Source organism: Hemicordylus capensis, chromosome 1 (assembly GCF_027244095.1).
Source record: "Hemicordylus capensis ecotype Gifberg chromosome 1, rHemCap1.1.pri, whole genome shotgun sequence".
NCBI lineage: Eukaryota > Metazoa > Chordata > Lepidosauria > Squamata > Cordylidae > Hemicordylus > Hemicordylus capensis.
In genome coordinates, this window is record NC_069657.1 from 168,985,759 (window position 1) to 169,013,754 (window position 27,996).

Consider the following 27,996-nt stretch of genomic DNA (forward strand, 5'->3'; position numbering starts at 1 on the left):
ATTACTGCCACGTGCTCTGGTGGTGTGCATCAACAGATCATCTCAGAAGACCCCAGGTGATGAATTATTAATAATGCTGCTCAGAGCCGGCAAACATTAATTTGGGGGGAAATCAGAACTTCCTGTGATATGGAACATGCTTCTTTATAACTATCAGATTGAATCTAATGTTAACTACAGTATAAAAATAGATTTTATATAAATATATGTACTCCAGTTGATTAATGTTTTTAGCTTTTAATCACTTGATGGTTCCTTTAAGATTGTAGCCACTTGCCCAGCCTGTCTGAGCACAGCCTCTTTGCCCATGTCTCATGCTAGGAAGCACAAGTCCTTGGGACCTGGTGATTGGCCAGTTCAGGTTTTGGGGCGGGGCTAGTTGGCTGTTACGGCACCCACCTCCAAACTTCCTCATTCCAGCTAGAGAAGCGGCCCGCCCTCCCTCTCTGGATATAGTGCGGGTTTGTGCTGCTCACCCCTTTGGGGGCCCAGGTAGGAATTTTTTTGGTCCACAGCAGATTGGCTGGGGATCATCGGTCTTTTTTGCCTACCTCTCACTATAACCCCTCTAGCTAGTTAGTTTCTTGGTCACAACGGCAGGTACAATGCAGTATTCAGGGGTAATAAAAGGTCAGTGAGCACCTTAAGGCATGTGTTGAGCATGAAGAGGGGTCCTTGACAGTCCCTAGATGCTGTATGGCTCAGGGAGCACTGGCTTGGACTTCCTCTAACCTGCTGGGGACAGGGGTGGTCACCAACCTTAAAGGGCTATATGGCTTGAGGGAGGCGATTCCTTAAATAGGAGTCTTGACAATAGGTCAGCAAAGATGGAAAGCATCTGCCTTATGGCTGATGCTTTCTGGAGCCAAAGTGCATCATCACCCTCAGAGTTTGGACTGGAGTTGTGCTGAGGGCAGCAAGTCCATAGCTACCATTCTTGCCAAGTTAAGGGAATGCTCGCATATAGGGAGCCTATGATACCTCACGTGATTCATGATCTTCCTTGGTTAAAGGTTGCAGCAGATATATTTCAGCTAAAGGGGAAGGCCATTCATATCTTCTAATAACAGATTACTACTCTAAATATTCTGAATTTATCCATCTCCCTGATAAATCAGCCTCTAAAGTTGTGGCACAGATGAAAGCTATATTTACCCATCATGGGATCCCAAAGAAGATTATTTCAAATCATGTGCCTTTTGTAAGCGGAGTGATGAAACAGTCTGCTGAGGAGTGGGGCATCATCCTGACTCATTCAAGCCCCAATTATCCTCAGTCAAATGGGCTGGCAGAGCGTATGGTTCAGACTGTCAAGCATATGCTTAGGAAGGCAATGCAGGATGGTGCAGATCCTTATTTGGCTTTACTTTTTTTTAAGGAATACACCAGTCACAGGCCTTTCTTTTGAACCCGCTCAGCTGTTGATGGGGCGAGTACTATGCAGCACATTACCGGCTACATCAAAAGTATTGGCCCCTACAATTACTGGAGTATCAGTGTGTTTACATCAACTTCAACAGTGGCAAAGTTGTACTATGATAAAGGGTCCACTCCCTTGCCACCATTTTGGGTCAGTGAAAAGGTTTACATCCAGACAAAGACAGGTTGGATACCAGCCACTGTCACAGCTGGGAGGGATGAGCCACGAGCATACTCAGTGAAAACCTCTAATGGAACAATACTGAGGAGAAACAGGAGACATTTAAGAAAAGATTGTGCTTTATCTACTACTGGGTCATGTGATGACACATTTGGTGTTGATAATGACCATGGCTGTGCAGACCATTCAGACTTGGCACCACAGAACTGTATACAATCACCAGATCAGAATGAAGAGGGTAATTTGGAATCAGCACCACAGAGTGGTGGATATCTATCTGAAGCTCCAGAAGAGTTGGAGGTACCTCAAGAGACTGTATTACATACTAGGAGTGGCAGAGTTATACATCATTGAACCAAATATGATGATTTTGTCACGGGGAAGTGATAAAGACTTGCCCCCAATGGGACTCATGTGCTTGAACCTCTGGCTCCAAGTATTTACAGTGGAATCGACAAAGAGTTGTATTAATCTAAAAGGGGGTGTAGTATATATGTCCTGTCTCTTTAAGATTAGGTGTTTGAACCCTTTCTGTTGGGCTTAATTAATGAAGAAATCCCGAAAGAAAACAGAAATTTCTAAATTTATTGTATTAGTAAGAGATGGCCATTCAGGAAGTTTTTTTGAAAACTGGAAACCCTCTTTGCGGTATAGGAAAAAATAATGTAAACTTGGATTTATCAATGGGGCTTGAAATGTAAAAATAACAGTTGGGGAATTTGTTTGAGTAATGAAACTAAAGTTTTATGATGGTAAAATATGAAGAAAATATTTATACAAGAGCAAATATAGATGTTACAGTATAACTATGTTGAAAGATGAACTGGAAGTCACATTGGTATATAGAAAACTAATAAAAAATATAAATGCAAAAGATTAGGTGTTTGGTTGGGTGTGGCTTAGCTTTCTGTTTTCTAAGTGAAAGCTGCCCAGAGCGTGTTGCGGTCTTGTCTGAATAAAGAAGGCTTCTAAACCTACCTTGTCTCCTGCTCCTTCAGTCTCAAGGTCAGGCCAGCAAAGTGACTGGTTGTGAGTATGCCTAACAACCTTACCAAGGGGAAGATAAAGGTAAACTGTGCCGTCAAGTCAGTGTCGACTCCTGGAGACCACAGAGCCCTGTGGTTGTCTTTGGTAGAATACAGGAGGGGTTTGCCATTGCCATCTCCCATGCATTATGAGATGATGCTTTTCAGCATCTTCCTATATCGCTGCTGCCCGATATAGGTGTTTCCCACAGTCTGGGAAACATAGCAGCAGGGATTCGAACCGGCAACCTCTGGCTTGGTAGTAAAGCCATTCTGGGGGAAGAAGATACTACAGTTAAAAAATAATATCAAAACAAAACAGATACGTGTAAGTGGTGATAATGGGAAACTTTCAGATAAATAAATTGCTTATGTGGTAGTTTACAAAGAAACCGGACTAAAGAAAAAGTAGGTCCCTGCCTGGGGAAGTTTGCAGTCTACTCTTTTAGGTGAAGTAACAAAAGGGAGGAGAAAGAAGAGAGGAAACAAAAATATATGAGAGTAAGAAGGAATAAATGTGCATAAATACAGTTTTATATGTGTGGCAAGCAGGGGCATGTTGTTTTGACTCCACGTCCTAAACATGCTGATTAAAATACAGGCGACTGTATACTGAAGCAGCTTAGAGTGTGAAGTCCAGTTTTCTTAGTGTTTAGATCAACTACTAGGGAACATTTTTTCCAAATCCTTTCTAGAATTGCAGTGCTGAAAGCACTTAATCCAAATGTTCAAACAGTAATATGATCCTCCTGTTGCAACAGTCCCAAAATATTAGGCTAAATTATTTAGCTACTGTGCTAGCAGCTGACAGCACGAAGGGTCTGGGCATTCAGTATTTTCTGAAGTGCCTGTAAGAAGCAGGGCAAGGGTCTGAGGCCTCAGTAGTAAAGTGTATGCATTGCATCTTTGAGGCTGCAAATGCAATTCTCAGCTCTGTTGCTCAGACTGTAAAATTGGGAAAAGGCTCTCTGTGACATCTTGGACAGCTAGGTTGAGATTCTTGCTGCTCCAAGAGTGCTTTGGTGGAGGACTCCGGTATACCTAGGTTTTCTAGCTTGTTAGATTCTATCCCTTCTTTAACATACAGTGCTACTCCACCTCCATGGCGCCCCTCCCTGTCCTTTCTATAGAGTTTATATCCAGCGATAACAGTTTGCCACTGGTTCTCACTGTTCCACCATGTTTCTGTTATGCCAACTATATCTATGTTTTCATTAGCAAGCAAGCACTCCAGCTTGTCCATCTTGGCCCAGAGGCTTCTGCCATTGGCATATAAGCACTTATACACAATCTCTAACCTGGTGTGTGCTATTGTTCTTTTGGCCACTTGATCTCTTTGACCAGCTAGCACAGCCTTCTGTCTGCTCTTTATGTGGTTCTACTCTGTCCCCTTCTGTTTTATCTGAATCTTTTACACCCTCACACCTTAAGGGTTGGCATTTGCTCAACTGGATACTGGTACCCAGTTCCTGTTGGCTATTCCCCAGGCATCATTTTAAAAGCTGCTCTGTGACCTTTTGATTAAAACTGCCTGCTGTCTGGTTTCATCTTGGTTCATGTGGATCCCATCCCTTTTGTACAGGATTTACTTGCCCCAAAACGTATCCCAGTGCCTAACAAATTTAAATGTCCTGGCACCAATGTCTCATCCTCACCTTGAGATCCCTCTGCTCTGCCTGTCTAACTGACCCTGTATGTGGAACAGGTATCATTTCTGAGAATGCTACCTTGGGGGTCCTGGACTTCAATATGCTACTTAGCAACCTCAACTGGGCTTCCAGGACCTCCCGGCTACATTTCCCAACAACGTTGGTGCCAACGTGCACCTTGACAGCTGGCTCCTCCCTTTTCTCAATCCTGTGGTTGCTATTTACTAAAATGTAAAGAGATGAAAAATCTGATCACCTATTTCATTTGTCTCAAATATTTGGTCCTAAGCCACACACTGAATCCATGGTGGTATATGAGTATATATAGGTTTATGTTGTTTTGGAATTACAACATCCTGATGCAAGCTATGGTGAAATCCGGAACCACAACTGCAAAATATACTACTTTTGCAATGAATTCAGAATGCCATCCATCTCCACCATCAGTTCTGACTGAGAAGGATTTGCAAGTGCCAGTCTTGGCTAACTTGTTGTTTTGGGACTACAATTCCCATCACCCCTGGTCTTTAGCCATTGTGGCCAGGGATGTTATAGTCCCAAATCCAACAAGTTACCCAAGACTGGCAGATACCGAAAGTAACTTGTTATCTTATTCAGGAGTAATGAAGGGCAGATATAATGTACCATTTTAATGGTCTCTTACACATACTGCTACATGAAATTACTATTTTTTTTTAAAAAAAATCACTCAGTTTATCAGTAATGTTAATCAAGCAAGGGATAAGTTCTGAACTCCTATGCAAACTTTCCTGGGAATAAACATTGGACATAGCAGGATTTACTCCTGAGTAAACATGTTTAGGACTGCACTGTAAATTTGTCACAGTTTCCTGATCACAGATTTTTGTCATGCAAGCAGGATGCTAGATTTACATCTGACCCTAAAACTTAGCATTTCTTAATTGATTGACCTTCACTTCCCCCGTCCCACTACACATGCCCACAATTGCACCAGTCAGCATGTTTCCCCTTATTAGGACCCCTAGTTTGCCTCTTCTGTGCTTCTCAATGAAGCCTGTAAATTCATGTAAATCTGCCTACTAAGATTATTTCCCACAAAATGTTGACATACTTAAATAATGTAATGAAAAACCTAGCTGCTGAAAAATTCCAAACACACTCAGGCTAATCATTTAGGGTAGTAAATAAATGTTATGAAAGTTCATGGAGAAACTATTATCTAAATGGCTAAATAAAAAAGGCTGCTGTTATGTTCCAAGAATGCATTTCTGGCATGAAAAGCAAAAACTTGTACACAATGCCTTTTTATAGACTGGTCTGGGCAATACATAGCTGCATTGATGTAATTCTAGCCATGGTTATTTAAGTGACATCAGTTTTCATATTATCTGAGAAGAACAGAATTTATTTGGTTGAAAGAATTCTAATTTCTCTCTTTCGAGCAAGTTTTTGTGACTGAAAGAAACTTTTATTTTGATTGTTTCGTGAGTCATGTGACTGGTAGCTATTTTTTTTTTTTTTTTAGTGGCATGGCTTTAACTTTCAACTCTCAGACATAATAGAGAATCGATGACTCTTTATGGAAGAAGGTTTCCTGTCTTCTGCACCTGAGCCTCAGAACATGAAACACTTCTGGAGATAACGGCCGACATCTCCATTAATTGTGCAACTATGCAGGGGAAGAAGCATTGCCATAGCAGACCACTGCCTTTGCGCCACAGAGCTGATTGCACAAAGGGGGGCAATTGTTGCCAATTTCATTTTACCTGCACAGCTCTGGGGAAATATCTTCCACAAACATTTCCTTCAGGGTTGTGCAGCCCTCCCCCCCTTGCACAATCAGTTCTGCAGAGTTAAAGAGGCAGTCCGCTACAGGGATGCTTCTTCCCCCAGGGGTGCAGCAAGGTTGGAGTGTTGTGGATGATGAATTCATTTAATGGTACTAGAGAAAGACCTGCTGTTCTGGTAGCTCCAGGTCTTAACACCCACATCAATTTTGGAGGATGAATACAACTGAAGGAAGCCCGGGCGGGTGCGCGGTTGGGGGAGTCAGTCATGTGACTTGCCTCTGGGGGGCCCCCCAAGGCAGTGGGCCCCCAGACAACTGTCTCCCCTTGCCCTATTATAGTTAAGCCCCTGTCTTCCCCATTCGCGTCCACACAGTTAGTGGGGACATCTGCCGTTGCATAAAATTAGTATGCAACAACATACATCTATAGGAATGATATGCAGACTTCCATAGGGCCAGGATTCTATCCCTTAGGTCCCAGCATCCATGATCCTATTTCAAATCCTATTTCTTCCAGCATGTCACAGATAAAAACAGGAACCCTCTAATTTTCATATCACTCACCATAAGGAACACTGTGCCTTAGCTCCTTCTCCCTCACTATTAGAGGGTAATCCTCTTTTCATGCTTCCCTCCATAGGTTCAATGTGTAGACTGTAGAGAGGAGCATAATCATGCTGGCTATGTGTTTCCTCCTCTCCCATTTTTAACTAATTTTGAATGGGAGCGGTTCTGTTTTAATACCACTAAGAGTGTCTGTTTTGTTGTTCTGTTGCTGTTATCTCTATAAAGGTGCTCAGCTGCAATACAGCTTGTGAATAATTTTAAAATTTTTGAATGGTTGGGAGCACAAAGCAGGAATGAATACGTAGTTAGAAATAATGCTGTTAAGATGCAAATCAATACAAAATACAGAAATCCCTACTATATAAATATGGAGTGGGCTGCTTGCTACAGAGAGACTATGTCACAAGATTATTTTTACTCCATCCCCTCTTTTTTTTCCTCCTGAAAAAAGGGTTAGTTGACAAAACATGTTATCAGCTCCTCAAATATCTGTAGGTGCACCATTTCTGTGATCCACCATTTTTATCTTGCTAGCCTTAGTCTGGCCCACAGAACAGTAACCAATGTGCAATCAGCATTCCTTTACTAAAGTCCCCATTTTGTAAGCCAATGGTCATCAGACCCAATAGTATTTAGATTCCTATCTAAATAGGGGCCAGTGCGGGGTGGGGGTAGAAGATTATACTGCTTTCAAATGCCAAACATGCCCCCCCCACAACTCCACACTATCTTGCTTTATAAAATGCAGAACAATGTCCAACATGACACAAGATGTTAATTTAAAGACATTGCCTGATTTTTAAACTGGAAAAAGAATAATCATGCAATTGTAAATACTTTGGTCAAGAGCCCATTAGATTTGGGCTCTGTTCTCAGTGGTTTCTGTGCGACTTTAGGTGAGTCATTTATGACCACTTAACCCATCTCAGGATTATGTCTTAAATACCATTTAAGTCCATGCAGTCATTTAAGACCCAAGAGGCAATAGGGGAGGGCAAGCTTTTTTTCAGAAGCTCTAGCCTTGATTCTCCATGTCAGCAGCTGAAGCAGCTGAGTGAGAAAGTACTGGAAACTTGAGGAAATGCACACAATAGCTGCATGATGCTGTACAAAAATATCTAACTGAAGAAAGGGGGATACCTTTAAAGGCCATACACCGATAGCATGAGGGCACAAGGTTCACCTGCTCCCTCTCCCAATTGGCTTATTACAGGAAGCGATGGAAAATGCTGTTACAATTCCAGAAGTGGCTTCTTGGCAAAATGTGCTACTTCTTGTGCCTAGGATTGCAACTAAATACAGTTTTATGCAAGGGCAGAGCCACCATTGGGCGAATGGGTTCAAAGAACTCAGGCCGCCCCCAATCAGGGGCCACGAGCCTTTAAGGCAGGGAGAGTCACTCCGTCCCGCACTGCCCAATGCAGCGTGGTCTGATCTCCCTTCCAAATAGGGCCGCATCAGACACAGTGGGCCAGTGGCCGCCACCAGCCTCCCTATGTTACACGGGCCGCCGCCAGCCTTCCTACGTTGCTGCTTTTATGCTACCAAGTGGAAAGGAAGTGCAGTAACAGGGAAGATGAGATCATAGAGTTTCCATCCTCCCTCAACTTCAGGAATATCATTCTGGTATTCCCTGAGGCCGAAAGGAATCTCCTACAAGCCGAAGTATGTCCTGAAACAGTTCAAGGGGGAAAGAAAAGAGAGAGAGAGATGCTAAGGTTGCCTGCAGAAAACATTCCCCTGGTGCCTGTCAGAAGTTTAAAAGAGCTCAGCTAGGAGACCAGAAACAAGAAGGGATCTATCAGTCCCACAAATGCATGTCAGTTGCCAATCCTAACTTTCTTTGTTTCTCCCTTTGGAACCAAGAAGCCATACATGGATTCCTTTGTTTCAAAATTACTCATATTTGGCACATTTGAGTACTTTGCTGAGAGAGCCAAGTATAGTGCAAAGGGACTGACTAATTTCTTTGGGCTCCCCCTCCCTTTATAGTTTGGAAGCCTATTTTCAGCAAAATACCATTAGATTTCTTTTATTATTCATAGCAGTCTCTCATATATTGTTCACATCTTGCCAAAGAATCACAAAGCATTTCCCCAATGGTTTATAAACACATGTCTTACTGCCTAGCTGAGGCACTGTGTCAACTGGACAAAACTGTATCATTTTGAGTCAGCATCACTGTTATCTCGAGCACCTAGCTAAGCTTCAACAAAGTCTGTAGCAATAATCTTGTGCCACTGTGTGCCTATCCCATTACACAACTGAGGTGGAGACCACCCATTGACTTATTAACCCTGCCCATCTCCACCTCAGCTGCTCCATGAGATAGGTACACAGTGACACAAGATTATTGCTACAGCCTTTGTGGAGCTTGGAAAACATATCCATCATTTCTTAAATTCTGCCATCATTTCTTAATAACCCCCCCGCCCCGAGTCTTTTGCTACAAAATATTCCCTTTTGTGATCCACTTGTGGAACTCTCTGCCACAGGATGTGGTGACAGCCAACAACCTGGATGGCTTTAAGAGGGGTTTGGATGACTTCATGGAGGAGAGGTCTATCAATGGATACTAGTCAGAGGGCTGTGGGCCACCTCCAGCCTCAAGGGCAGGGTGCCTCTGAGTACCAGTTGCAGGGGAGTAATGGCAGGAGAGAGGGCACACCCTCGGCTCCTGTCTGTGGCTTCCGGCGGCATCTGGTGGGCCACTGTGTGAAACAGGATGCTGGACTAGATGGACCGTGGGCCTGGTCCAGCAGGGCTGTTCTTGTGTTCTTGTGTAGGTAAGGCATGATATCTTCACTTCTCCACCCCTCTGCAGTATGTGGCAACATTCATGTGCATCTGAGTCTAATATGCAAACAATGTAAGTAACTCTAGGTAAAAGAGTTAGAGATGTAGGCAGAAGAGCAGAAGACATATAGAGGATGTTCTCACAAGCAGCCAAGACCAGGCTAGGACAGCTAAGCCTGGGCTTGGCTGCCCGTGGGAACCTGTGTGACCCGACCAGCTCCCTGCTGTGCCTGGGTGGCAAACCCACCTAGGGAGCCCACCTCTTAAACAGGGTTAGGGGAGCGAGTGCAGTGCTGGCTGCTTTTAGCTGGTGCTTTAACAGCGCTTGCCCATCACTGTGGGGATCCCTCACAATGCACACTCGTGCAGTGCATTGTGGGATTTCCAGGGGCCAGAACTACATGTCTTGGCCCATAAACCTCCATGCTGCCTGGAGTAGCTGGTGACTGTCTGAGTGTGTGATCAGCACACCCAGCAAGGACTCAGCAATAGTCTGCAGGGAGGATACGTTTAAGCAGCCTTCTCCACCACCCGCTTGCTGCCCCACCCAGTCATGAGAACAGCCTCATAGTTTAAGGGAATGACTAAGAACTGAATATCTTTTTTTGTTCTCTTTCTTTGTAAAGTGCTATACAGGGGAGAGATAGGGAGGGAGGGAGAAATGAGAGCAATATAGCATAGAAGAGTTAAAGAGGCTTGTTTAATAATAATTAAAACATTGGATAACTCCTGACATTTCTAGCTGATATTAAGCACATCTTACAACAAGGAAAGGATGGAATCAGAAATACAAATAACTGAGGGAAAGGTCTGTGGTAGCACTGGCCTTGGAAAGGCCAAACCAGGCTTCTCATCATGACCTTCATCAGGCTATGACATTTGCATAGTGGGACCCAGAAGACTTAATTTTAGATTTATGTCATTGGACTGTCAGTATGTCCACTTATATAATATAAGCAGAAGAAGCAATTATTTTGTGCTGTTCCATACATGCAACAAGTAGTAACCAGAGATGAGGAGAATAAGCAAATTGTGGTCTTGCTACATCATTGTTGCATGAAATAGTGGGCCATTTCATTACTCATCACTTCCATGATAATCTAGAGTAGTTGTATATGTAGGTACAATCGTTAGCAAATTAGCTCCACCAAATTCTCCCTTTGTTGACAGTGATATAGGAGGTGGCATTCCTTTCACCTTCACAGCTAGCACATGGTTTCCACAAGGCAGAGCTAATCTTCTAGTTGGAAGGTTTTAGCACTGATACTTGAGGTACTCCCTGAGTACCTGTACTTACAAACAAAGCTCCATAACATATTACATTAAGAAAGTCCCTAACTTACAAATGCCAGCTGGCACGTACAAACAAGTCATCATTCTTGGGAATGATATGTGCTCTGAGTTATGAACATCTGATTTAGAAACAAACTTTTGGAACACAATCTGTTAGTAAGCTGGGGACTTCCTGTAGTCTGGATTTGGAGCCAAGTACTGGCAAATGGATCCTGAGCTAAGGTGAATGCTCTTCATGGAGCTCTTTACATTGTATAGCATGATAAAACATAAGGAGCAGCTGCTCTTTATCTTAGCTAGTACAGGTTCTCTCCAGTTGCCCTGCCCTGTGGTAAGATATGAAGCTGCTTTATACCAGACAAGAACATTGGTTCATCTAGCTCAGGGATTCTCAACATTGGGTCCTCAGATGTTATTGGACTTCAACTCCCATAATCCCCAACCCCAATGGCCTTTGGTTGGGGATTATGGGAGTTGAAGTCCAATAACATCTGGGCACCCAGCGTTGAGAATCCCTAGCTCAGTACTAGCTACACAGACTGACAGTGGTTCTCCAGGGGCCTTTCTCAGTCCTGCCTGAATATTCCAGGCAGGCACTGAAACTGGCACCTTCTGCTTGGAAAGCATGTGTTCTACCACTGAGCTGCAGCTCCATCCCCAAATGTTTCAGTACACATACATGTATACATTTTAAACTTCTAATGCACTTTGCTTCCCTCTGTGCTCAAGGGACGAAACTCAAAAGCTACACTTGTATGTGCATCGCACCACAGACTCGGGTAACTCAGGTGTATAACAAGGCTGGAGTGGGCCCAGAGACAAAATTTTAAAATGGGCCCCTTGCTGATACACACACACACACACACTTACTTCACAATATATAGTCATGTGACTTGCCTCTGGGGAACCCCTCGAGGCATGGGGGCCCCCAGGCAGCCGCCTCCCCTTGCCTAATAGTAGTTACGCCCCTGGGGTTACTTTAACTCTTCAAAGAGGACCTGAATTAACTAAGATTAGGAGCATCTGCTCCTTCTGCTTTGTCATGCTATATAGCCGTCTTGCAAGTTAAGAGGCTTTTTTTACCAGATCACAGTGTTAGTAGCAGACTGTTGTGCATCTTCTGGCAGCCATGAGCCATTTTAGCTTCCAGGAAAGTTTGACAATTGTTTGCTGCTGCCTGCTGCTTAAACGTAAATAGGAAACATGACATTCCTCTACAGAGATGCCCCCACTCCTAGAAACAGAGGCACACTGGGGAGTCTTGTTTACCTTCTTTCTTTGCCCTCAAATAAACACCAAAACTACTTTCTAAAATTACCATTACTTTACCAGTCTAAAAAGTTGCACACAAACCACTTAAGATCAACATTCTCATCCTTTCCTATTCCCAACATCTGCTTTGACCTGCCTATGCTACGTATTTCTCAGAAATGCCCTTAAGGGTCAGACATATACAACAGATAAAGGATTTTGCTTGCCAGGTTATTTTAGTGTAGGTTCTGCTGCTACTCAGACACAGGAGGGAACAAAAGAGAGCAGCGAAGACTGATACTATTAGGAGGCAGTGAGCTCAAACATAGGATTGTCAGGGTGGAAATGCAAGATACTCCTTTTTCCTTACCTGTTACATTAACAGACTGCTCTTGCCTATTTTTTTTCTTAGTTCCTATGGCTCCTGTCTTGCCTGACAGCCGCTGGAGGAAGATAGTAAGTGTAAGGAGCTAGGAAGACACCACAAGGGAGATGAGCATATGGCAATGTCTTCCTTTGCAGAAGTTAAAGGTAAAAATAAATTTATGACATTGAATCCTATGCAAACAACAAGCAAGACATTCCAGTGATAGAGGAAAGGCAGTGGGCCGGAGTGTAAAGTATGTTGTTCAAATAAGTATTTCTACCTGTCAGACTCAGGGACCAAGGCTCACTGAGCAGCATAGATAAGGACTGAGCTATTTCAATCTGCCTGGAGCCACAGGGGCATTGTTGCTCTGCAAGTGGGATCTTTCTGAAATGGTCTGCAAGCACAGCTGAAGGGAGGCCATGCCAATGTACCAAGATGAATGCCTTCCTATGTTTTAGGACTTCGAATTTAAGATATGACGCTGAGGAGGGTAAATATCCATTATACACTGTTTGATAGAAGCTTTGGCCTGATCATTGCCCATATTAAGTAGAATAAAGGGGGGAAGCCAGGGATGCTATTTTTGTCTCAATTGACTGTTTCCATTTACATTGGTAGTTGTCATATAAGGTTAAGGGAGCAAGACCACTGGGGTGATAGGATAGTCTAAGCCAGTGGCTGAGAATGGCCACCCACACCCTGACCTCCACTTTGATGAGGCCTGTCTACAAGCGCAGTGTGGCATTAGAGATACAACTTGGAACTTGAAGGACTGCCTGCAAGAATTTGGATTGCATGCATTCCAGTGGGGCAAATCTGTGGAAGGGACCCAATTGTGTGCAATAAAGAAGCTGGGCTAGTGGTTTGGCAACAAACAGGTCAAGGGCTGCAGGTACATAGTGTCCTCCCCTTGCATGCAGGTAATTTCTATATAAGAATTATTATTATTATTATTATTATTATTAAATTACACATAATTAAATAAGGAACTAGCCAAAGTGCCAATCAGAAATGATGGACAAGAAGTACAAGTAAGAACGATGGGTGAAAATGCCCCCATATAATTCCTTCCCTCTTTCTTTTTTCCTCCTGCCTGCATATGGTATTATTTCTTTGGGCTAGTTGGTATAGTGTGGTCCCAGAGAAGTGCCCCCCCTCCCCGCTCCTAGCAAGGCTCTATTTCTCTTTCTTGCTATTCCCTTGTTGCAAATATCTCTCTGTAAGGCTAATTAAAGGTAATTGAGCTTCTGAGGTAGCAGTAGTGTATATCAGGTTTGAATTTTCTAGACCCCTAAAAATCCTGTTTAAAAAGTATGGGTTTGGGAGTGTGAGCAACCATCTCATGGCACACACTTGGACATTATATATACTAGGATTAGATAAGAATGAATTATTGTCTGATGTCTGTGGCACAGACATATTTTCGTGACATGCAGTGGGCTTTAGAGAGAAGGGGAAAGAGTAAAAAATCACCTCTTGCCCTACTTACACAACAGCGTAGCCTTAATCTGGAAGTTAGCACTATGACTACCTCATCCTATTTATTCTTACATCAATTCTGTTAAGTAGGTTGGGTCTTTAAGGTTAGCCTGTACTATTGCAAGTTAGGAGCAATGCTTTCTTCATGCCAATATAAGCATCATGGCTGAGCAAGGCCTTGCAACCGTGGGGTTGTTTTACTATCTCCACACACCCAGGAAAAGATAAAAAGTTGTCCTCAGTTTCATTCCAGCTTGGATTCTTCCACTCTCCTGCCCTGCACTCAAGTAAAACTGAAACCCAAACCTGGATATTCTAGAGTTATCTGAAAGCCAGATCTCAGCCCCAGTTCTTGAATGCATTCTACCATTTTATCACTTCTCCTTTCATTTGTTTTAGAATTTTAAATCATGAACCTCCTTGAGGGCACTGAAAGACAGGAAGTACATGAAGGAACAAACACACACAAATGTTTTCATGGAGCATTGTAGCACCACACGTCACCACCGAATCCTGCTGGTAAAAGAACAGCTCTGTATAGAGGCCATTCTGAAAGGCAAATCTCCAGCTTGGGAGGAAAGCTAGCTTCAAGCAATGTGGTACAATTGCAGGATTGAATGTGATAGAGTGACAACACACAACATTTATGTGGCTTACCACAGTAGTAGTAGTTCTACAAATGATAATCTGCCTACATTTAGCGGTCCGCACCACACAGAAAAAGCTCTTTGGCTTTGGAAGACGATTGTGGTCCCTTGGACAAAGCACACATGTTTGGAAAGTAATAATTCCATTAAGGCAGCATGAGTAGCACTTAGCAAACCACAGCAATGCACCGTGCTTGCCAAGGCCTTTCAAAGATATGTTCTCATACTTATCAACATTAATTACTGTGAAAAGTTATACGAGAAAAGTTAAATTCCCATTCAGTTGACTGGATTGCTCTATTTTAGACTTTAGGGCGGTGGGATGATTTTCTCTTCTCGGGGAAACAGCTTTGCAAAGACTAAGAGACTGTCAATAAATTATACTTTAGGCAGGCAAGCTGTAAGCTAGACACGGAACAGTCAGGTGCTTAAGACCCAGTGATGAAAGCCACAAAAGTAAGTTCTGCTTGTTCCAAAAGTTGTTTCCACAGACTTATTCAGTGCCACCTGATAAGTTACCAGGTGTTCCTTTGCCTCAGTTGATCCAGACATATTTTGCGAAGAGTGGAGCATATTCAACTAGTTTTGCTGCAGCACCTACTTTGGCTTCTGGTTCCAGACCCATTTCAATTTAGTTTTTTTCATCGGTTGTTGTAATGTATCTGGACATTTTATTCTGCAAGTCATCCAAGCACATGGAAAAGCAGGATAAAAAGCTTTGGAATATGTAAATGTTTCCTATACACTATCATGCTTCAGTTCACCTAATCTGTATAAAGTACTTCTAACATTTGTGAAGCAATTTAAAATTCATAAACTTCATCAATCACTTCATTTATCACTGTCATCTGATTCTTAACATGATGTCTCCCTTTTCCGATTGTGCTGAGGCGGCTCTGCTATATAGATGTGACAAAGCTCTATTTGTGCTGGATCCATTTTTTAAAAAATACAATACAGTACATGGACCCATGCAAAAAACAAAAGGTGAGAAAGATCTCATGAAAAAGGTGAGAAAGATCTCTGCTAGTACAGCCGGCTCTGCGTATTCTAATAAATTATCTTTAATTTCTAAAATTTGCAAAGAATACAGTCATCTGCGTAGATATGAAAATGGTGGTAGCTAATGCATAGAGATATACCAATTTCAACTTCTCTTTGGGCATGAGACCAGATTCTCGCATTCATTTTTAGATTACTTGCACCCAGAGGTTGAGCAAGACTGGAGTGGGCCCTGGGTCAAAAGGTGAAGATGGGCCTCTGAACATCCCCACCTTCTTCTTCAGAGAGGCTGGAGTGGGAGAGAGAACAAGCTGTCAACTAGTAGACCAATCCCTCCCCCAGGAAAAGTTACCCTCCTCCCTCCTGATCAATTACAGCTATGTCCTTGCTTCTACCCTTCTTTAAATGTAATAATACTTCAACATTTCAAAGGTTCTTCTTTACATGGTAAGTGTGTGTGTCGTCTGTGACACATTATGAAAAAGTGTTTACTATTCTACCAGTGTTGCCATATAAAATAATATGAGCATCTAGCTTTAATCTATGGCAATCTCATATTCTTTGCACTATGACTGATTAACAGAAAATTACACAGGGGAAATACAGGAACATATATATATATATATATATAGAGAGAGAGAGAGAGAGAGAGAGAGAGAGAGAGAGAGAAGGACCATAGTTTGATAGGAAAGTGAATGTTTTGCATGAATAAGACCTGAGGATTCAATCCTGGCATCTCCAGACAGCTTTAGGAAGGACTCCTGTCTGAAATGTTAGAAGGGTGTTGCCAATCAATTTAGATAACATTGACCTAGATGGACTAATGGTCTAACTCAGTATTAGACAGTTTTATATATTAATATGTACAGAATCCTAGTGAATCAAGTTTGACTTGATGGGATCTGGGAGCATTTGGCTGAATTGCCAACAATAATAAATTCAAGTAGATTAGTAAGAAAAAAAATTATAATTCACCCCCACCCTTATTATTTGTTGAGCAATCTCCCGATCTTGTCTTGAAAAGATACTTCTAAATCTTAATTCTGCTGCACATCATTCCTTACCCTACAGCAATTCAGAGCATGCAAAAGCCTTTGATTTGTGTTGCTAAACTCATGAATCATTATGGCACAAGGAACATTGTATCTACAAATAACTTTCAATTTTTCATTGTGCTTTTTGATTTATATTCCTCAGGATGCACAAAACTCACCAAACATGGCCTATGATAAGGAAAATTACTCAAAGTAGTCCCATTGGTATAAAAATGACATGTTAGGCATTGCCTTTAATTTAAGTGGGACTACTTTTGAGCAATTTTCCTTACGTCAGCCATTGTTATTAATCAAACATGTCTATAGTACTTTTCAGTGTCAAAAGTGCTTGGGATTCTTATTTCATTCACCCACCAGCAATCCAGTGAAACAAGCTAGGCTGAGACATAGGGATTTGTTCAAGGTCACCCACTGAAGTCCATGGCTACGACAGTGGCTTGAATCTGGATTTGCCACATCTAAATGTATTATTCCATTCAGTGAACTTTGGAATACTGGTTCTTTGGAACAGAAAAGGAGATTACCTTCCTTTTGATGCAGTATTTTAAGAAAAATCCAATGCGTGTCAACCTTTGGCCTTGTGAGTCATTAGCATGTTCTCAGAACTGCCTGCTCATAAACATATGAGAATGCAACAAACTTTTCCAGTGATTCCCAGAAAGATAAATCAAAGGTCATATCCTCACAGGAAGCTTCCCTGATCTCGGTTTGTGAACTTTGCTCCAAGTGTGGAAAGCTATATTTTCTTTTAAAAATATATGTGAAGGCATTTCCTGGTCTTTATGTTTATTTAGTTATTTTATTTATTTCATTTATATCCTGCTCTTCCTCTAAGGTGCCCAGAGTGGTGTACATGGTTATGTTTGTCCTCACAACAACCCTGTGCGGTATGACTGGCCCAGAGTCTATCAGTGAATTACATGGCTAAATGGGAGTTGAACTCAGGTCTCCCTGGTCCTAGTCCAACACTCTAACCACTTAACCACTGCACCACAGAAGATTTGGAGAATGTATATGTTGGACTGTGAGGAGAGGGAGGGAGAGAGAGAGAGAGAGAGAATGAGAATGCATTATGTGAGTCCACCATGTAACCTGGATGATCAAGTCACATCTGCCCCATACTTGTCTCCTCAAGAGATCATATCTCCAATCATCTGTGCCTGTCTGGCACAGGGGAAATGAGCCTCTCACCTGAACTGATAATATTCTACCTCATGTGGAGCGCATTACTTTAAATCTCTTTGAACGCTGTGTGTGTGAGAGAGAGAGAGAGAGAGAGGGAGAGGGAGAGGGGGAGAGAGTGCAGGGGGTGGGGCTCTCCAGTACTTCAGGGAATCTCAACTCTTTATTGGCTCAGGGCTTTCAACCTGCCTCATGTGGCTCATCTCAGATTGGAAGCAGAGCCCCCCCCCCCGCTCTGAGTGCTTCCCAAAGGGATGTTTGTCCCACCCCCCTGTATTTTATGTCTGCTACTTTACCACCCTATGCTGTACCAGATTTGGCAAGTAAATTCTGCCTATTATTATTATTTTTACATTTTATTATTATTTTTATTATTTTATTATTATTTATTATTTTTACATATTATTATTATTTTTAAATTTATACCCCGCTCTTCCTCCAAGGAGCCCAGAGTGGTGTACTACATATTTGAGTTTCTCTTTCATAACAACCCTGTGAAGTAGGCTAGGCTGAGAGAGAAGTGACTGGCCCAGAGTCACCCAGCTAGTTTTATGGCTGAATGGGGATTTGAACTTGGGTCTCCCCAGTCCTAGTCCAGCACTCTAACCACTACACCACGCTGGCTGTAAGTATTCCTGCTAGGATCTTAGAACAAGTGTTAAGAGTGAGAGCAAACTGTTTCATTTTACTTCTAATACCTCTCTGCTTTCCTTTACCCTCAACTCCTTGTTCCTGTAGCTTAATAAAATAATCTCTTCTAAAGAAAGACCTAGTGCTGAGAGTGGTTGTTTCAGATGCTCTGTGGGTTTGCCCTCCACATGCCCAACTGCCAATCTAGCTACTTACTCATGAGTAAACCTATTCCAGTTGAAGACGAACACAAGTCCTATGTGGAGACATAGGGGACTGAAAAGGGAGGCTAGGGAAATCCAAATCTACTGCCTTATGCAGTGTGGTTTCTCCCAAGAAGGGAGATTACCAAGAGTACAAAGGAACGGATTGGGACCAGTGTGTGTAAAGTAAGCACAGAAAACCCCAGTGTGTTTCATCATAGGTTGGAACAGCTGATACTCCCATCCCTGAACTGGCCCATGTGATTAAGAAAGGAGACACACTGAGAGGATGTCCATTCCGATTTCTTTTCCAGACACCATTTATCATGCAGGGAGGCATTTTGTACAAACTGCCTCTCTCTACATGTGGTTCAAATACTAGTAACATTTTAAGCACAATGTTGGCTTGAGCCCCAGCACTGCTGAGGTGAGGCCCATGCAGCCCTGGCCACACACACCCCGACACTGACATCAGACAATGGAGATGATCAGGTGCATGTGTCAGAAGGCGGGGCTTCCCCATGCACTCCCTCCACCTCTCCCAATCACTGTGGGGGTGGTTGGGTGAGGAGGGAGAAGGAATCTCCTTTCTTGCTGCTCAGTCTTCAGTTTAAGATGGGTACACACTCGGCACAGTCCCCTTCTTAATTACATGGGCTGGTCTGAGGGGAAAGGTATAATCCCAATCAGTCCTGAGCAGGCTACCATGCCTTCTTGTCCACTCTGGTTAGAGGCAATCATTTTGATTAAACTAAACATTTTCTAGGTAATGACAATGCACATAGAAGAATAATTAAATGTCATAAAAGTACATCAAAGGACATTTATCCCTTCATTTAGTATCCTGGAAAACTTGATTCTTTCATCCATTGTTATATAATTTTATTTATATCTGGAGCTAAAGCATGGAGGGGAGATAATTCAATTTTCATATTTGGTATTCTCATCATGTTAGAATTTTTCAGTGGCTCAGAATCTACATTGATTGAAAAGTTAGTGGTTATGTTATTTATTTAATTTATATACCACCTAACTCCAAAGGCTCTAGGATATATGCACCTAAATGAGCATTTAAGCACACATTCCAGTGAGAATCACATAGTGTGGTAAGTTAACATTCACCTTCAGATGCACATCTGGGCCAAGTCCCACCATTTTGTCAGACTGCACTGTCGTGGCTACATTGCCACAATATGGCAAAACAGGGAGCTTTGGTTCAGACACCAAGACAATGGGATCATGTTTCCCCTCATCACTCCCACAAACACTTTTGCAGCCTTTGGGTGCCACCTTGCTGAAAATGGGATGTGGGGTGGACTTTTCAAGGGGATAAAAAAAAAAGAAAAGTTTGAGAAACTTTGCCCAGTAACAACAGAGTTGGACTTACTAGGAGACAAAATATTTTTTTAGGGAAAATATGGCACCCTTGACAATTCCATTATGTTTTTTCATGAGCCACTATGACCGCGATGTGTAACCCATTCCTGTTGCCAATGTGAAAATGTTTGTAAAACATTGTTTTACAAACTATTAACAAGACAACTTGGAAACTAAACTGTTATATTTTTTGTCTGCCAAAGACACAAAGTGGTAGTGATTATACTGACTAGCCCAAAGAAATAATACAGTATGCAGGCAGGAGGAAAAAAGAAAGAGGAAAGGAATGAGCTCCAAAAAATGTAAGTGAACATCTGTTTGCTGTTATAAACAGTGAATCCTGCAGTCCCAGCTCAGGCAAAATTACCCATTAAAGTCTGGATTTGAGAGCAGGGTCAGTGCCAAATACACTGTGATGTTAATCAAGTCACTTCACTTCTATGTGCAACTGTTACTTCTCCCATAGCAAATGCCTCATAAAGGTTGTCCTGCAATTTTAATCTGAATAACCTGCTGCAGGAGGTATCTATCTTCTAGTTAGCAAAAGCATATAGTTACCTCCTTAAGACTGCAGCACTGACTTTTGAGTGCACAATGAACCTGGACTGTAAGAACTGATTACAATTGACTACAAAATCAGCTCATGTGTTTAGCTGTGCTCAGCAGCAAAGTGTACACATTCACTGAGACAGATCACATTCTTTCAATTTCCATATGTTAATTGAATTCACAATACTCTTGTGTATTGTAGAATGCTGTATTTTTGGAAGCAATAAACAAAGAAACTTCAGTGGCAAAGGCCATTGAGAGTGGGGTGGTGGAGTGTAACAAGAAGGTACACAAGAGTACAAAAGCCTCATTCCCATACTACTGGAAATTCAAGTCTAAGCATCCTTTAACTTCTAGGGCTTCAGAAGAGACATTTTATATCAATCATATGGTTGAAACCACAGGGGACAATCATATGGCTGAAACCATGGAGACAAAAAAAACTGAAATCTGCTATTCTGAACAAGCTAAATACAGATATTATTTATTAAAAAAAAATACATGAGTCACTCTTCCAACTTGCATAAGTGCTCAAATAGATGTACACAATTACTACTGGGGGGAAAGTCAATGCAGGGATCTGGTTCTGGAACAGTCAGGCCTGAACTCATGCCTGACTCTCCTGAGCTACAATGCAGCTTGCCTTCCAGCCAAGTAGACTAGAAGTGAATAACTTGTTATTGTTTCTTACAGCTCATACCCACATGTGCCACAAGCCCGTCTAAGGTACTGCAGAATGCATTAGGGTGGTAAAGTGCATTTGGGTGGCAGTATGCATACTCTGAATGTGTCTTGTGTCACACTTGCAAAAGAAGGTCAGCCATCATTGTCCTAATGACTCACAATTACCAGCCTGCCCGGTGAGCCCGGCTGTCCTTACCCCCGAGGACGGGGTGGTGAGGGAACCCAAGGTGACAGGGACGGGTGATGGCTGGGGTGAAGTGGAGGAAAGACTGACAAATGGGCAAGAACTTGGCTGCAGTGGAGGAGCAGAGCCCTGAAAAGGCCGAAGGAGAGGCGTGTAAAGATAACATCAACAGCACGCCTCCCGAAGGGAGGGGGTCTGAGCAGGAGGAGGGAGAAGGGGGGAGAGGCATTGGCAACCGTTGTAAAGGGTTGTCAATTACATGGAATAAAGAGGGGAGTTGGCCCTGTAATTGGGGGTGGGCGATGCATAGCCTGGGAGGAGACATATAAGGAACCAGCCGGGGACAAGAGGCTGGCTGGTGGAGAGTGTCCGGGGCCCCTGGAGAGCGGCAGACACAAGGAACAAGCCGCCTGGGACGGAGGAGGCACAGGGTGATGCTCAACCCCCTCCCCATCCCTGCTCTGAGGCCGGACCCGATAAGCCTAGCCAGGCTTGGTAAAGGAGACATGGACGTGTAGCCGGACATAGCCCCCCCCCCCGCCTATGCAAGATTCTGTTACACAGATTCTGCTACATATAAGATCTCATCAAACATTTTACACATTTCAAACCATTTGTTTTTGCTTCTTGACCTCTGCAACCTACTGTGATACTTTCAAAGAAATATTTACAGTGTCTATCCACTAAGTTTCTTCTGGCAATGACAGGTTAAGAATGTAGCCCAGCAGAAAAGAACTGAAGTTTTATGTACATCTTTCGGCAGCCTCCCAATAAAAATTATTACCAGCGAATGTATTGGAATAAATGAGCCATGTATGATCCATTCAGCTTCCTTATGGTTTTCCCTAACATACCTCACAAATCCCTCAGAAACAGTAACTCTTTTGATTTGGCCTTTGATGTGGCCTTATTGCTTAACTATGTTGGAAAGTTAATGGAGATTTTCATTTAATGAGGTGATGACCTCTCAGTTAGTCCAGTCATCATTATGTAGTCTTTGGTCTCATAAAGAATTGCCAAGAAGATATCAACACTACTTTGGCCTCTTTATGCAATGAAGGAGTGTTCTTCATAGGAATTATGCAAGATTTATCAGTGCATTTTGAGGAAGATGTAGTGTTCCTTCCTGCCTTAGACATATGGCCATATTTAGGTCAAGAGTAGGGATGTGCAATTCAATTTGTGTGCAAATCGATTCATGCCAAATCAGGGTGATTCGCATTATTCTAACACAAATCAAATTCTCTTAAAAATAAAGGGGCTGATTAATGTTAGCATTGAATTAGCCCCAATTCATGTAAATCGATTCACGTGATTCTAATGGCCATTTTGGTGGGCTTTCCGCCCTTCCTGATTGGTTTTCTGGCATTGGCTTCAGATTGGTTTGAGGTCTCCTTGCTTCTTGGTTGACTTGTTGTCATTCAAATCAAGTGTTGTCATGGGCAACTGTGCCCCTGTGCAGGAGCAGAGAGTGAGGGGGACCAAAAACGAGGGAAGTTCAAAATGTTTTCAAAGGGACTGGGAGGCAGATAGAGCCATTAGTATGGCCTCGAGGAGGATACATCAGGAAAAGAGGAAGGCAGGAATCGATTTTGTTGTTTATTTTAACTGTAGTGAGTATAATATGCTATGCTGCTGCTGTTATACCAGCTATCTGGTTTTGCTGGATCTCAGATTGACAAAGGCAGAACTTTGGTACCTGCCTGCTTTGAGTTGTGGTTTGGTTTGTGTTGTGGCATTGGTCAGTGGCAGCTCAGCTCCCTCCCTCATATTTTCTTGGTTATTGCTGTGAGATGAGCTCCATGTCTGGCCTTGAAAGACTAACGTGCTTCACTCACTGCTCTGATCTGTTCCAAAATCTGCATTTTGCATTGCAAGGCAAGAACATAAGAGCCCTGCTGGATCAGGCCCACAGCCCATCCAATCCAGAATCCTGCTTCACACAGTGGCCCACCAGATACCCCTGAGAATCCCACAGGCAAGAGTTGAGGGCATGCCCTCTCTTCTGCTGTTACTTCCCTGCATCTGGTATTTGGAGGCATTTTGTCTCTGAGGCTGGAGTTGGCCTATAGCCACCAGATTAGTAGCTATAGACCTGTCCTTCATGAATGTACTTATGAGGTGAACTTACTCAGTCAAAATATGGCTGAAGATATTGATGTAGTTGAGCTTATGGCTATGCTTTCTGCTGCTGCTAAGGGCACTGCTGTGGTAGCTGCTGGAACACAGGAACATAGGAAACTGCCATATACTGAGTCAGACCACTGGTCTATCTAGCTCAGTATTGTCTTTACAGACTGGCAGCATCTTCTCCAAGGTTGCAGGCAGGAATCTCTCTCAGCCCTATCTTGGAGAAGCCATGGAGGGAACTTGAAACCTTCTGCTCTTCCCAGAGCGGCTTCATCCCCTAAGGGGAATATCTTGCAGCGCTCACACATCAAGTCTCCCATTCATATGCAACAAGGGCAGACCTTGCTTAGCTATGGGGACACGTCATACTTGCTACCACAAGACCAGGTCTCCTCCCACAATGCTGGAAAGTAAAGACGGAGTCATAATTGTGTGAGAGAGAGCAACTTGTACCAATTATGTTACTGCAACACAGGCACTGTGGCCCACCAGTGGATTCTGGGTCATAGGGAACAATGGGGAACTCGAATCAGCCATTAGGTAGGTCCTAGGGACACCAAAGTGGGTTGGGTGGTAGGGCATGACGGGTGCTACCTACCACCCAACCAACAAAAGTGGGCAATTTTAATTTTTTTAAAAACCTAAACCCCCATTGGATCCTACGGTTTTTTGGGAGAAAGTTTTTTTTTAAATTCTTTGGTGGCTTGGGTGGCCCCAAATATTTTGCTGAAAACTGGAGCGCCAGAGGGGGAAAGTGGCGGGAGGAGTAAGTACAACCCCCCACCGCCCTTAAAGCAACACACACACCCCGTGACGGTCCGTCAGACCGCTGGACCAGCAAACCGGTTTGCAGGCCTCCAACATGGCCTACGAACCAGTTCGTGCACATCCCTACTGGCCAGCAGCGGCTGACAGTGGCCAGTTGGTGTGACAAATTGATTCAAATTTTTGCAATTTGATTTGAGGTTGAATCAAATAGCAAAAAATGGTCCATGCACACCACTAGTCAAGAGCATCTATCTAGGAGTCATTTTGCAACCACCCTCATGCTATATCGTAGCAGAAACCCATATGTATTCTGTATTTTAAGAACCTTCATGATGTTGTAAATAGAGTGTTTGACTTGGACCAAGGAAACCTGGCTTCAGACTTTCAACTCAACCTTGAAATTAACTGAGTGCCTTTGAGCCAGTCACCAACACCACCACAGAGCTCTTTTGTGCCTTTGGGTCACTCCCCGGGCTGTTGTGATGATAAATGGGGGAGGGGTGATCATGCTTCTCGATGGGAGATTCTTGATGGGATGGATACAGGCAAATAAAATATCATGGAAGGCTAATATTGGGAATAAGCCCAACATTTAAGTATTTCTTGGAGAAGTGATCTAAAGACTTACGCATCTCTCTCTGCAATAGTTTCATATTGCCTTTCTTAAAGGGCTCTACATAAAACGCAACTTTTATGCTTATTAACATATTGCTCTGTGTAGGTAGCTCTCAGTATTTATCATACATATACCTCAGATGCTCATAAACATTCACTATGAGCCTAAATCTGTTATGATGCATAATACTGATTCAAACAAGCTGTTCCATTGAGTTCAACAGGACCAACCTCATGAATGAGTGCCATTCAGTCTGAGAAAAGCATACAGAATTCCAGCCCCCAACTGTTGTACTTTAATAGGCAAACTTGCATTTGCACGTTTTCCAAGATGCATCAAAGGATCATGGAATATTTGAACTCACATGTTGAAGTTTGTTGCAAATTCTTTTTAAAATATTATTTTGTAGGGTGCCAGCATTTATTTTGGCAGTAGATACATGGGGTGTTTCTTAAAGGTTTCCATTTGGCATGTGCTCAGTGCTACTTACACATTAAAGATTAACAAGGTGCATTTAACAAAATCTCTCCTAGTGCAATATGATCCCATAGCATGAAAGATTCTTTCCTTACATTAACAAAGGTGAAGCTCCAAAGACCGATGATAAGCAGCAAGGATGGAAAGCAAGTTTCTGTCATTTGAAATACCAATATGGAACAACTGGAAGAAGCCTACCAACTATGGATATTCATATCTGCAGCGTGTCTGAAGTTGTGATGGATAAAATGTTCTCTACAAAAAGCCAGTTTAAAGAAATTGTCTGGTGCCATTTTTCATTCATTCAGTTATGTCTTTAAAATATTGCATACAATAAAGAAAAATGTGTTCATGTTCAAGAGTCACTCAAGTTAGAATAAAAACCTCTGGTCAGACATGTTTGAGAAGCCTTTGGTTTCCACTAGAAAGCTAACTTGACAGTGATTAACTACACAGCAAAGACAATAACATTTCACAGATACACCCCATACAGCAAACTTTGAACTCTCAGATGAGCACCACAAGGTGTAATTCTGAGGTGAATTTCACATCTCCCAGATATTCAGATCTAAAGTGTGTCTTTAAAATGTCTGGAAAGATTCATGTGCCTATCAGTCACTGTAATGAAACTGTGAGAAAGGTTGCATTAACACTGATGGTGCATAGTTACTGGCTAACATCATCTGTCTATTTGCAAGATTGTCCCATAACTTCCACCCAGATCACTGGATTAAATCAAAAGCATTAATACTGTCGTTCCTTTCAGCATTGCCACACATAGAAGCCCAGCATTTGTAATAAGATTTAAAACACTCAAGAAAAATAATTTAAGAAGTCCGTCCTTACCTATAACAAGGCAAAGCAGAGAAAAGAAGGTCAGGGCTCTCATTTGGCCACACTCAGCATTTTCACTTTCACTCTGTTAAAGCTGTAAGATTATTGAGCAGAGGGAGGAGGGAGCAGGGAGACAAGGGAAGGTCTGAACTTCTCAGATCTTCCTTCGAAGTTTTAATCATTCACTTCCCAAGATCCAGCTTAACAAATACCACTGTGTTCTGTCAATATTTGTATGCAGCCCCACAGAGGGCAAGCTGCCAAACACACATGGTTTAAAGAGCCAAGAGCAGAAAACTGACACCCTAACAAACACTCCCTGCTCTGTCTCTTTTAAGGTGGTGCTGAATGTGTCATCTTTGCTTCGGACTGTAGGCCAAGATAGGCTCTGCTCACAGATTCCACCACTTTGACAAATAATAATGAATAACCACAGCCACCATGTGTGAGCCTGGGCATCTTGTTTGACAAAGGTTTAATGACTTGTGTCCTGATACCTTTAATAGTTTCTCACTTCGCTGTAGGAAAGGATTTCTTGGTAGTCTTTTCCACCCTTTCTTTCAAGCAGCTGCCCTTTAAATGTATTTTAATTGGCTGGAATTTAGAAAGAATCTCTTTTGACACTAATTTGCATTTGAAGCACGGCCCCAAGCAGCTGAAAAAGGCCCCAGAAGCCTCCCGATTACTTCATCAAAAGAGATTGCTAGAATATCATTAGCTCTGACATAACGGCAGTGAACTCAATTATATAGGCAAGATGATGTCATTAATAATTTTCTGCAAACAATTATTAATGAAAGTGAATGCGATTTAAAGAAAAATCAAGATTTGGCAGGGAATCTATTAATAGGGTTGTGAACTCGTAGTGCTAATTTCCCTTTTTCAAATACTCCAGAACAGAACTAAAACTGCAGTCTTTGCATCCAAAAAATAATCTTCTTTCCCTATTGTAATTTCTTCTTTGACAGCACTACTTGTTTCCTCTGTTGTCAATGAATATATACAGAGCGCATTTTAAACTCATTTTTATACCAAACATTCTTTGAGGCTCATCATGCATGAGAAACTAAAAGATGTACAATATTTTTTCCTCTTCCTGCATTTATATATTTATTAAATGTATATCCTGCTCTTTCTTACAAGCTCAGAGCAGCTTACAGTATTTTTAAAAATTAATAATCCTGTATAGGAACATAGGAAGCTGCCATATACTGAGTCAGACCATTGGTTCATCTAGCTCAGTACTGTTAACCCAGACTGGCAGCAACTTCTCCCAGGTTGCAGACAGGAGTCTCTCTCAGCCCTATCTTGGAGATGCCAGGGTGGGAACTTGGAACCTTCTGCATGCAAGCATGTAGATACTCTTCATAGAGCGGTCCCAACCACTAATGGTAATATCTTACAGAGCTCATGCATTTAGTCTCCCATTCAAATGCAAACCAGGGCAGACCCTGCTTAGCAAAGGGAACAATTCAAGCTTGCGACCACAAGACCAGTTCTCCGCCCAAGATATTTAAACAAAAATATTTAAATGGGGGGGGGACACCATCAATTGTTTAAAAATGGAAACAAAAAGTTGCCAGAGAGGAGGATCCAGAAGGTACTTGAGTCTTCTCAGGCCTCGCTCTCTGCTGCAGCCTGAAGGCGGCAGAGGATAACTTGGTTCTGTAGCAATTGTGAGTTACTCTTTCATATTTGTATATTAATTGTTTCCTTTTAATTCCTGCTTTCTGAGGCTACAATCCTATGCACACTGATATGGGAACTGAATAAGACTTCTGAACAAATGAGCATAGCATAAGGTAGAACAAAGTCAGTGTGGGCCATAAAATGCAGTCTAATCCTCCGCCTGTTTAC

The 27,996-nt window shown here is 42.5% G+C and overlaps 1 protein-coding gene and 1 long non-coding RNA gene across 10 annotated transcripts in view; one reads left to right on the forward strand and one right to left on the reverse strand.

Moving 5' to 3' along the window:
* Positions 1–26,348, reverse strand: part of NCKAP5 (NCK associated protein 5) — a 930,794-nt gene extending 904,446 nt beyond the window's left edge. For 4 of the 9 annotated variants that reach the window (XM_053253151.1, XM_053253227.1, XM_053253159.1 and 1 more), the window contains exon 1: positions 26,152–26,347. The gene's annotated coding sequence lies outside the window, so the exon portion shown is untranslated. Of the gene's footprint in view, positions 1–25,400; positions 25,420–26,151 lie in introns of those variants that run through there. The other 5 variants (XM_053253169.1, XM_053253184.1, XM_053253217.1 and 2 more) reach the window with 3 other exon arrangements.
* Positions 374–25,496, forward strand: LOC128326514 (uncharacterized). The gene is made up of 4 exons (XR_008308091.1): positions 374–492; positions 12,365–12,483; positions 15,643–15,897; positions 25,411–25,496. It is a non-coding gene; the product is annotated as an uncharacterized LOC128326514 (long non-coding RNA).
* Positions 26,349–27,996: the final 1,648 nt, after the last annotated feature.